The sequence below is a fragment of the Corvus brachyrhynchos genome, unplaced genomic scaffold (assembly GCF_000691975.1).
Source record: "Corvus brachyrhynchos isolate BGI_N302 unplaced genomic scaffold, ASM69197v1 scaffold43, whole genome shotgun sequence".
NCBI classification, from domain to species: Eukaryota; Metazoa; Chordata; class Aves; order Passeriformes; family Corvidae; genus Corvus; species Corvus brachyrhynchos.
Genome location: NW_008237353.1, coordinates 1,816,718 through 1,828,612, shown reverse-complemented (window position 1 = coordinate 1,828,612; position 11,895 = coordinate 1,816,718). Strand labels below are relative to the sequence as shown.

At 43.2% G+C, this 11,895-nt stretch overlaps 1 protein-coding gene across 7 annotated transcripts in view; it reads right to left on the bottom strand.

Annotated features, from left to right (window-relative positions):
• Positions 1-11,895, bottom strand: part of ATXN1 (ataxin 1) — a 217,334-nt gene that overhangs the window by 88,133 nt on the left and 117,306 nt on the right. For 6 of the 7 annotated variants that reach the window (XM_017730663.1, XM_017730664.1, XM_017730662.1 and 3 more), the window contains one exon: positions 4,428-4,551. The gene's annotated coding sequence lies outside the window, so the exon portion shown is untranslated. Of the gene's footprint in view, positions 1-4,317; positions 4,402-4,427; positions 4,552-11,895 lie in introns of those variants that run through there. The other variant, XM_017730667.1, reaches the window with a different exon arrangement.

Here is an 11,895-nt window from a genome sequence, read left to right as displayed (position 1 = left end):
CAGGAATGCAGACAAGAGAAAGGTAAATCCAAGGAAGCTGCACAGATATGAATAAAAAGGCATTTGGTCCTGAGGAGCACCGGTGGCTTACAGCTTCATCGCTGCATGTCCTTCTGCAGAACTTGAAGCCACCCTGGCCACCTCTCTGCTGGGTGGCAGGCGCAAGCAGGCACAGCCCAGCTCTTGCCTGCTGTCCCTTAGGTGTCCATACACTGACCGTGCGGGGGATCCCCCACCAACAAAACAGCTCAGCTGCCCCCAGCTCCCAAGGCCAGTTTGCCACCCATGCAGTCTGAGGACGGTGGTGGCTTCAAGGCCAGGAGAGGAGGTGAGCTGGCCTGATGCGTAGAAACACCTACCACCACCCACTTTACATCTGCACAGACACACTTGCCCTGCAGGATTTCTGCAACATCCATTTTAATCCAATGTTCAACAGCTAAAGTAAACTGAAGGCCCAGAGTTATGGCCAGAAACTTTTTTTGGAAGCCCCACGAGAGACTCAAACTGTTTCAGCTTCCTTTCCCAAATGATAGCCTTGAGCTGTTCTTGCCTGGCTGCCGGAAGCCCGTGACGTGAAATAAAAGCCAGGAAATACGACTTTCTGAATAAACATTTATTTGGTGAGAAATACTTCTCATTTTTTGGCAGAGAAATGGAAGAAACCTGAAGCCCTATGTATAGCATGCCTGCAGAGAGCAATTTCTATTTAAAGGGAAGCTGCAGCTGTCTGTAGCTCTTAATGAAGAATAATGCCTAGGAATAAATTACTGCTGTTTCTGAGAGACGTTTCTCAGATTAACATGATTCTTCCCTTTTTCCCTCTCACTATAAATACCGAGTGGCATGTACTGGGCTGTTGTTTGGAAGAATGGACACATGCAGCTCTGCTCTTTTCTCAGCAGCCTGGTAACTTCCATAAAAAGCCATGAATTGATTTAGCATACAGATACCAAAGCGACACAAAAGCAAAGACATCCAGAAACATTAAGACTGCATGTGTCAAAGCTTCCCATCGCTCTTCCAAGGTGTGTACAGCTCAGAACAGAAACCAGGCATCACTTCCAACCTGGCGTTGAGGCTCCAGGCGTGGGAGATGGCCACTCAGAGAAACCTGCTGCAAAAGGCTCACTAACATTCAATTTCCATCCTTGCACAAGCCTCTTCCCCGAGGGCTGCCGCAGCAGCAGGACAGGCAGGGGGAGGAGGTGATGCTCTGGGGAGAGGGTGTGCCTGAGCTGCAGCCAGCCTGGCCAGGCTGCTCAGGAAGCAGCACTGACATCAGCTACAGGAGCTGTTGCTCCCAGACCCGTCACAGCTCCACGTGCCAGGAAAAACAGCCGGCAGCCAGAGGGGGAGTACATGGGAGATAGGACCCAGGGTAAAGGAAGCAAGGAGGGCCAAGGAACAGAGAAAGAAGGCAGCAGCTCAAAAATGGAATGGAACTGGGGCTAAGCCATGTGCGACTGCAGTCCCCCAGGACCCTCTCCGGAGTCAGCCCTTACAGCAGCAGGTTCCCACTGAAGGCAGGGCATAGAAAGCCTGTCTGGGCTAGAAATGGGGATGTTTACTATCCTACCATCTGCAGTTTGCCCAAAATAACAGTTATAGATATGAGATCAACTAAACACGTTTCTGTTATTGACACATACTGGATTTAGCGATTTATTTTCCATTTCCCACAAACCGTGCCAGAGGTTCTCGCATAAGCACAGAAAAAAAAAAAGAATGTGAAGAAATGCCTGCGAGTGAGGAACATGAAGAGTTTATTCCTTGCTCCTGTTAGAATGTGTTTGTGCTTGTGTGGCTAGCACTCCAAAAAAGCTGTGGCATATGTTTTCAGGATGGAAAAAAAACCCCTCAGGATACCTACATCCTACCAGAAAGTTATAAAACTGTATGCTGGAATACACAAGGCACCCTCCAGCAAGAGCAAAGGAGCCTTGTCTTGCTTCATTTTTACCCTTGCTAAAATAAACGTTCCTCCTTAATGAACCCTCCTGACAGCCCTTTTTTTCTCCCCAGAAGTAGAATATGGACTTGATTTGTACAAGCACTGCTATTCCAGAAATGCATTTCATCCAAATGAAGAGAGCAGGGAAAAGGAAGCAAGAAATTTGTACTGTTTAGTAAACAGGCAGTTTCTAGGTGGATGCAAGACACTGGTCCCAATTTACTGCACCCCTCCCTCGTCACACTCCCCTTCCTCTGAAATTTGCCTGGGTGGCAGGAGGAGGCAGCAGAAAGGGAAGAAAACAGCTACTGCTTGCAGTGGGAAAGGTTTGATCGTTTTCCTCACATCTTAACATGACAACACTCTGCACACAGGGAAGAGAGAGAAATATTTTTCAGTAAAATCACTGTATGCCAGGATTTCCTTTCAGGAGAAACACTGTACCTCCTCACCTCTGGTATTCTTGTCTCCCTAAGAGGTTAAAGGAAAGAGGAGAGGAGGAGCCTGGCTGACTGCCTCCTTCTTGCAGCAGTGCCCTCCAAGCAGAAGCCAGGTGACAAAATACACTCTCAAGGAACTGCTAAAAAGCTCTCCATCACCTACAAATGATTCCTCAAAAGGAACCAGTCCTGGATGCTAGGGTAAGAGGCATTCTCAAGAACACTTTCTCCCATCCATACCTGGTGAGAAGAGTGCTGCTTTTTCTGCACAAACCCAGGCCTCCTGAGTGTAATTCAGGGTTTTGGCGCCACAATAGCAGAACATCACACTGTTCTTCAAGTGGGCTGATTTTAAATCGTTTAGGACAGGGCAGAATGTAAGGATCACAATGACAGCATCTTCAACAGATATTCTGCCCCCTGTAATGGCTGATGATTGCCTCCTTCAGTTTATCTGGCTGATCTGGCACACCTTACAGGACCCAGGGAATGCTCTTCTTCACGTGAAGTGATGCTGCTGTTGCAATCAGTGGAGGTGATTGCAACATCTTGAACGAACATCTCCTGTTATCCCAACAGCTCTGCATGCTGGGACGGTTTTGGGTTTTTTTGTTTTTTTGTTTTTTTAAGGCTGTCTTCTCCTGCTCTAGGATGCCAGCAAGCAAAGTAAGCTCTTGTGGTCTTTCGAAGTGTGGGAATAAGCTGATACAGCCACGTCTGCTTGGATACATAGACAGTGAGAAGCTCCAGGTCTCAGAGGTCTCTTAATGAGCTACTAACTTGGCAGCTTAGTGGTAACTAGTAAGTAACAATTCCAAATGTCAGCTTTGTTAACTATTTCACTGTAGATCAAAGCAGGAGGGAAAGGCAAGAGATGGCAAAAAATTTTCAGTGTCCTCTCTAATATTTATTTTGCATCTGGTTCTTGGGAAAGCAGCACTGCTTAGACTCTGTCTGAATCTGCTTCCCGAAGCCTGAACCCAAAGGGAAAAGCAGCGCAAAGGAGGGCATCCAACTCTGAAGGAGCTAGAAGGCATGCCAGGAAATATATTTATTTACTACATTCATGGAAAGTGCACAAACTAGTTTGCTCAAACCAGAAGAATCTGCAGCTTGTTTTATCATGACTAATATCTTGAAGGACCACTGTACACTTTGGGCATAAGAATTTAAATACTAACCTGCCTAACTTGGAAATCCCCATGGCTCTTTCTTAAGAGAAAAATAAGGATTATTCTAAAACCTGGCAGGCAGAGAACTCTTGTTTTCCTCTTTTTGTGAGAATGTTTACATTTGATCTGCATGTTTGCCCATTTCAACCCAGAAAAGCAGTGGGCTTCATAAGAAAAACAATGAACATAAAAATATTTATGCCTCCTCTTTAGCCATCCCTCATGGGAACATTTTCTTTTATTAATACCACAACTGAATCAAGGTCTCAGTTGACTGACTGTGTTTCCCTCTGGAAGGTGTGCTACTCCGATTCCTATGAACACAAACGTCTTAGAGGAGCATTTGTATTGGAAATACTCAATCTAATATAACAAACTGACCAACAGGAGTTTGGAGTACCAGGCAGAAATAACCACATTTGCATTCCTCTAATTTGAAAGTGGTCAAATAATTTCAACCATTGTATAAGCATGTCTAAAACTCCTGAACCTAACCTGTAGACTCATGAACTGTTATCCATACTATTTCTCACTCGTTAGGCTACACAGTCACATGGCCTTCCAATGCAGGCTCACATATTTAACTAAAAAGCAATAGCAATATGACAAATAACTGTAGCAGTCCAAGGAAAAGAAACCCACCATCTTTTCTTAGATAACACTAGTCTGCCCTTAAACCCATTAAAAGAAAGAAAAAAAAGTAAGAGGGAGAGAAATTCAAGTCTATCTTTGCAGCTCAACCCAAACACACCTGCCTTTGGTGCTCAGTGCATCACAGGGAAGAGACCAAACACGACAGGGCAGATACTACCTCCCAAAAGACACAATTGGAAGTACTTGTTATCACTGCTAGGAACTCACAGCATTCACTATGTTCTTCTTCAGGGAATTCTGGATTATCCTTTAGCATGAAGATTTTTCAGAAGCTGCTGGATTGTTCACAGGTCCTCACTGGCTTTCCTCTTTCAAACAAAGTAAGGTAGAGCTGTAAAACAAAAGCAAAACCAAATAAGAAAGGAAAGCAAGGAATAAAAAGAGGAAAATCCATAGACCTGTTTAACGAATGAACAATTGACTCCTACATCTCCTTGAAGCAAATGCGTTTTTAATGAGCTCCCAAGATGGAGATTCCAGTATGGAGTGAGTTTATGGCAAACACTGATCTAGGATAGGAAGAATAATTTGCCCCGTACATATTATTAGAAAAAATTAAACCCCAGTTCAGAATTGCTGAAGCAGATACATAATTAAAATAATTCTTAGAAACTTCTGCTGCTGTAACAAGAGAAAGAAAAAACTACTTGGAGCTACTGTTTAGAAAAGTGTCTGCAAACAAAGTCCACAATGTGCAGAGAGATCCACACAGGAAGATTTTTGTCCTCGATGAACTCCTCTAAGGGAAGGTAAACACCTATCTATTTCCATGGTTATCTGCAATATTGTAACAGAGGAGTATTGAAACCAAAAATACACACACTCACTCTTGCTGTTCCTCAGTAGGAAGTATTTTTCATAATTGAGATTTTTAATATTATGGTTCTTTCATTAATTTTTTTGACAAAATTTCTTTGTGGACCAATTCTTTATTTCTTTTTACCTACTATACAAGGTATCAGACTCTCCTCAGCCTTTTTACTGGGGTCTGAGGAAACTGCTGGGCTTCATTTTTATGTGAACCCCACACAGAATGCTTAAAATAGAGCGTATATTTCCACCTGCGCCAAATTGAACATTTTTTCCTTGAGCCAGGTTCCCACAGTCTCCTTGTGCTTCCTAAATTCTTAGTTTCATTTTGTGCCACAAACTTTTCCTATCTCCTTAATTTAAGGCTCCTCAGACATTTCACGTGTAATTTCAGGATTTGTGCACATGGATCCCATCCTATCAGCCTTATGGTGGAATCCATGTCCTCGAACCCATAACATGTGCAGGACAAAAGTCTACGCCTTAGACAGTGCAAACTCTCTTCACTTGTTGGAGGAAACGAGGCAATCTAGAAAATTATTCATTTGACCTATCTTAAGCATCTGCTTTAGGACAGAATGAATCACTCTAGAAAGGTCTGGTTCTCTCCATAAAGTGAGTCTAGACACTGAGCTCAGATTAGATGGCTACAGATGAATGCAGATGAATCTCACACTACGTGAAGGCAGGAAACAAGTCAGACAGATGGACAAGTGCAGTTCATGGGTGAAGAGCAGAGGGAAGGCAATGCAATGATAAAAAAGGTTGCTATTCAAAAAAAGTTTACACCTACGACAGTTTGTTTCAGTTGAACATACAAAGGAACAACAATAATACCTTCCAAAGGCCAAAGCAGTATCTGCCCAGCTGATCCAGCTTTGGTTTAAGACTACTCCTGGATTTACTGGCTAAGGCTAAGCCCTCATAGGGCAGTGTCTGTAAACCAGCATCCAGCTGGTTGGGACTTGGGCAGGCACCTGGCAATGATGATGGTGGTGACCACTAGTCTCAAGGTACATGTGTCTTTGTTCTCTCCTTGATGGACTGTAGCAAAGCAAGATACCTATTACAAAGATCTCCCCAGTTTAAGACACAGTAGTTTCTTAAGAACTACAACTCCTGTGTAACAGAGGCACCACTACATCAAGAGCCTTCATCTGAAGGACCCAAGCCCTGACTACACTTCCAGGACTTTGGTCAACAGCTTCTCTCCTCTGCTGAAGTGGGACTGCTACTTATCTGGCAGAGAAACACACCATCAGACATAGTCTCACAAGATTTTTAACTTTAGAAAGCAGACCAAAGAGAGAAAAATAATGCAGACATATTTAAAAAAAAAAACAAACCTTGAAACCTTGCTGAAACGCAAACCAATTTATTTTCAAGCCATTTATTTTTCTTTAAATTATGTGAATCTCACAACTAAAAAAACTCCACTTGTGCTCAAAATACTCAAAACATTTTGTTTGTAAGTGTTAAAAGAAAACATTTCAGCATTTGCAAGTTATTTATGGGGGTTTTTCCCCCAATAATTTGGCAACCCTAAAAGTTGCAATTTTTAATCTTTACTACTTGTCATTCAGCATTCAAGGGAACCTGCAAATGGCATCCAAATGACTATGAGAAAATATTTAACATTTCCAGCAAAAATAGATGTCTTCCAATTATTTTTAGTAAGAGCAGGGAAGTTTACTTCTTGCAAACTCCTGCTTGGATAGATTCCTGTGAGCCTCCCTGGAGAGTCAGCTGTGCATAACCCTGGGCTGACACCCACCACACTCAGTGACTAAGTCCTTCCACTAACTTCAACAAGTGGGATTAGGATTTTGATTCTGTTTGAGTTAAATAAGGCTATGATTGCCCACACCAGGGCTTTGATCACTGAATCAGGAGAGAGGCCACTTGCTAGCTATGCAGGGATCTTGCTGTCAGCCTGGAATGTGTCTTGCAGACCCCTGCCAGCACAGGGACAGAGGAACAGGCCACAAGCAGCACCTGTGCAATACAGTGCAGTGGTGGCACTCCAGGGCAGATACCTTCTCCCTGGAAAGATGGGAGATCTTTCATGGGAAAGATGACACGAAGCAAGGTAGCCTACACCTAAGGCAAAAAAAGGGGCATGAGACCTTGTATTTACCACAGGGCCTTTGTACCATGCACACAGCCAGTTATTATGCAGCAGATGATGCACTATAAATTCACAAGCTAGTTTAATTTGCTACAACTTGCTCACTTGACCTTACCCATAGGCACGTTACCCATAGGCACTTCACTCTGCCTGCAAATGCTCCCAGGCACTCTTATGCTTAAGATTTAAAGACAACATAGCACAAAATTCAGGACGCACAGACAGATACTGCTTCTTGAAGCCCAACTCTCACTTGAAGAGCAGAGCACTCAGTCCCTAACTGGTACAATCTTTCTGCTCTGCAGATCTGATGGGCTATGATGACATGCTCTTCGTGGAACATGTAAAACAGTCATAACTTGGAGGGAGCAGCAGAGAAAGCTGGTTTGCAGTACAATTAGGTCTTAACCAGACTTTGCGACTGAAGTTTCGACATGATCAACAAATCATTATCACATACATGGTTACCGATCACATTGCCGCCATCAATGGGAAGTCTTACCAAGGAAGCTGCTTTCCATGGTCCCATAGCACTATGGTTACTCAAATACCACAGCACAGCCCTGTCTTTGAGAGCTAAAAAGGACACTGTGCTGACAGATTAGAAGTGTAATTGAAACATGAATAGATCTCAAATCAAAGAACATGGAAGTACTTCTTGGGAGTATTTAGAGACTAAAATTGGACCCCAGGGCAATCAACAAATAAGGACTGTAGTACAAGTGAGCAACTGCGAATTGGCAACACCTGAAGACCAGAAGTTGGCTACATGCAACATCCTGTACTTATTCCAAGAAAAGGTCACGCTCTCCCATCTTGCTTTGAAGATCAGGCAGTGAGAGATTACCATTTTACTAGTCCTTTCCTGCAGGTTTTTAATTGCCATCCCTTGCCCTCTTGCATGATATAATTTGGTTTCCCTAATTCACAAATCAGCATAAGCTAATAAAACTGTAAAGAGACGGCAGCCTTGCGTCCAAGTTGTTCCATTGTTCACTATTATCCCACAACTAATCCTTCAACTCAAATAAAACCGTAATTCATTTCCTGCTTTATTCTCTCTCTACATGAAATAGTTTTAGACAGGTTCAATCCTGCCTCACCGCAAATGGGAAAGGCGAGGGTTTATCTTCCTGGAGCGTGCGTGATTTCAATTACCTAATGTGTGTATCATCTATCACGTCAGGAAAAAACTTCTAAATTATTTTCAACAGGTTTAGCTGACTTTACACAAGGAGAAAAGGTTCTAATGGAAATAAAAAAAAAACAAAACAAAAAACCCAAACAAGAAAAAACCCCAAAACCACAAGCCAAACAAGAATTTACTGTCTTTTAGACTTCAAGTTAATAAAAGCTTCTCTACACCAGCCATGCCAAAATTTGCCCATCTGAAAATCTTCTGACATTTTGTCTAGTGTACAAAGGCTGCTGCTGATGTTCTGCTAGTATAAAAATTACTTAAATCCTAGTTATGCCTACTTTAATGCTATGGTCAAGCAATGTCACCCTAGGACAACAGAAGTTTACTATGTATAAAACAGGTGGTATCACTGATTTCTGTTTGGCATCCATTCCTCATCTGAAGCTTGATCCTTTACATGACATGGCTTTGTCATGTAAACAAACATTTCCCATGGCTTTCCATGCGGTCCACGGTGAAATGCCCAACTTCACAAGGTGTTACACCCACTTTGTTCAGGGTGAATAACTGTATCTGGGTGCATGAGAGCAGTAAAACAAGTTGTCAGCACTCTGCATATCCTGCAGGTCCTAAACCAGAAAAACAGCATGCAGATCATGCGGCTCAGACAAGGAAGCAATCCATCCGCCCCCCAATTTGTAGCAGAGGACCTATGTTGCCTTCCCCAGCTCGGTGAATATGGGGCATCCCAGCCCAGCACATCTTTCCTGTGAGTGCATTTCCAACGTGAGTGCTCATCCAAAGGGAAAATGCAGGATGGGAACATCTATCTGCAAACAGTAGAGAGACAGGACCAGCACATGAGGCTGAAAGGGCAAGGCTGCAGCTCACACCCTCCAGTGCAGGAGCCACTACTGAAGATGGCCACTGATTGTGCACAACTAATGTTAGCTGTGAGTCATCTAGAAATTCCTGTCGCTAGATTTAATCTAAAGACCATTATTCATCATTGCTTCACCCACAGCAGGTATTTTTCACTACTTAAGGCTCAGGTAAACAAACAGACTGAGAGTTTTCAGACCTACTCACTGGACTCATCTGCCCTTCCAAACCTTTTCATCTGCAAACCACGGAAGCAACTTTGCTCTTGAAGCCAGCTCCACTGCTCTTGTTATCCATTCCCTAACCTCAACAACAACGGGAAAATAGACACAGGTTCATCACCGCTGTCATACTCACGAAAAAATGCAGAACAGCTCAAACTCACACTCTCCATTTACATGATGCCTAATAACAATACAAACACAAATCTGACTAGGACCTCAGAGACATCACTTTTACACAAATAACAGCAATCACAACCATACTCCTTATTTGTATTCCACTAATACTCAGTTTTTCCAAAAAGACTTGAGGTTAGACTGTGCTTAGCCTTGTGCTTCTCTTAGTGAGCTTAGTTTCTAAGTTCCATGTGATTTTCCCTCAGAAAGAGTGGAGCATAAGGTATTAAAATATTAAGTCAAGAGGTGGGCTATGGGTGCAACACACAATGCCACCAGGTGAAAAGAAAACTAAGAGGAGCTTGTCCACATTGTTTTCTCTAAGCAGCAACAGTACAGACCCCTAAGAAGAAAAATACCTTATAAATACCTCCTATCAGATGCCAGTGATATACTTTTTAATAAAAATCCATCACCTTATTCACATCAGCACCCCCTATTTGCCACTGTTTCATGGCTATCAAAGCAGGAATACTGGTAGGGAGGGGGGGGAATTTCAACACAGATCTACATGTCTCCTAGGATGCCAACTTTCTTCATTCTCATACAGAGATTTAAAGTAAAAACAACTCTATTGCCTGTGTGTTTGTAACACAGTCATTTCTACAGGTCTTCTGAGCAGAAAAGATTGAGAAAAGAATGCAAATGGTCCATAATAATTCAGGCTGCAAGCCAGCAATGCTGAACAGATATAAGCAATAAAAATAACTACTCTGGATGCTTCTGCTATATGACATAAATATTTCTCTTTTACTTTTATGGAAGCTATTATGCAAAAAATGCAGCTCAGCCCTGAGTGGAGACAATGAGCCTCCTGTATATTTGAAGAACTGCAGCACCCTATTAACTTGCTACAGATGAGAACAAGCTCAAGGGCCTTCATTACATGTACAGACACCTGTCATACAATGGCCACAGCTCTCCTGCAAAGATGGTGTTGAAGGGGGAATCCAAATGCTGTAAGTCGCAAACAGTAGCGGCACCAAAAGCAATGGCAGAGATTCTGTTTAACTGCAGTACTTTAAGTAGCCAGAGACAAAACCTCCTGAAGAAAACTGTTAATGCTACAACCCAAAGAACCAGAGAAGAGGCTTGATCTCTGGTGGCAGCAGTAATTCCAGCAGATGCCCACGGTACCAACTCCCTGGTGCCAGTAAGATTTGAGTTTGGGCCATGGCCTTTGCCTCCCTGGGTTCAGCCACAGGTGCCCACAGCTATTCATCTGCTACTTACACCAAGTTTTCAGGAAGCAGCTTCCCCATCACCTCTACCTGTGCAGAATGCCGGGCTGAGGAGGACCCGTATTACACCAGTTGCCAGGCTGGGGGGACACACACGGGCGCAGGCACAAACAACGCCACCACGTGAGCTTTGCTTCCTTAGGAAGTCAGCCCAGAATGCACCCTTAACCTTCTTCCCGCTTGCAGTGCTGCCACGTCTTCTGCACTGCTGATGCAATGTGAAACACAAAGCTGGAAAACAAAGGCACTATTGACTAACTTTTTTGCAGGATTAAGATGACTATGCTGGCTTACAACAAAGATTTCAACAATTTCAACACTGAGCGCAAAGCAACAGGAACATGGTTTGGCAGTAATTCCAGAGATTACCTGTTGAAACATTAATGACAAATGTCTTTTGATGTGGGCTGCTTTATGTGGTGCAAAAGGCAGCGCTGTAATTATGCATTTCCTTTCTGTGAATCTAGTATTTAACAGTAAAGCATTACTGGGGGGGTGTGTGCACGTGTATGTTCGTGCATGTGTGTGTGCATGTGTTTATGTGTGTGTGAGACAGGAAATACTCCACAGCTGAGCCTGCAATTTACCAGGGTGGCTGCACATAGTAAACCTGCAACAGGGGAGCCTTTTCATTCATCCTGCACCAAGCAGAGGGCTAAAACAATTGCCACGCTTAAGACAAATGTCAGTGTGAGTCATACCAGCCGGAGCGCAAACATGTTTGCTGTCGGGTGAGTCAGAATATCACATCCTGAATTCACAAATCTTCCTATAAATAATAATTTCCGAAATTGTTGCATTTCTTTAATACAATGCAATTTTAAGTATGATGCCAAATCCATAAAGGCTTTCCTGACTACAAAGAAAATGTTTTTTCTCCTCTTCCCTTTTGCTTAACTGCGTGTATCTACCTACAGGAGTATGCTGTCTACAGTACCTGAAATGGTAATTGCCTTGATTCACACTTAGGAAAATGCAAGCAGGGCTCAAAAAAAGTCCAAACGAGAGACAGGCCCCCAGCCCCTAAAAAAAAAAAAAAACCAAACAAAACCAACCGGAGACAGGCCCCCAGCCC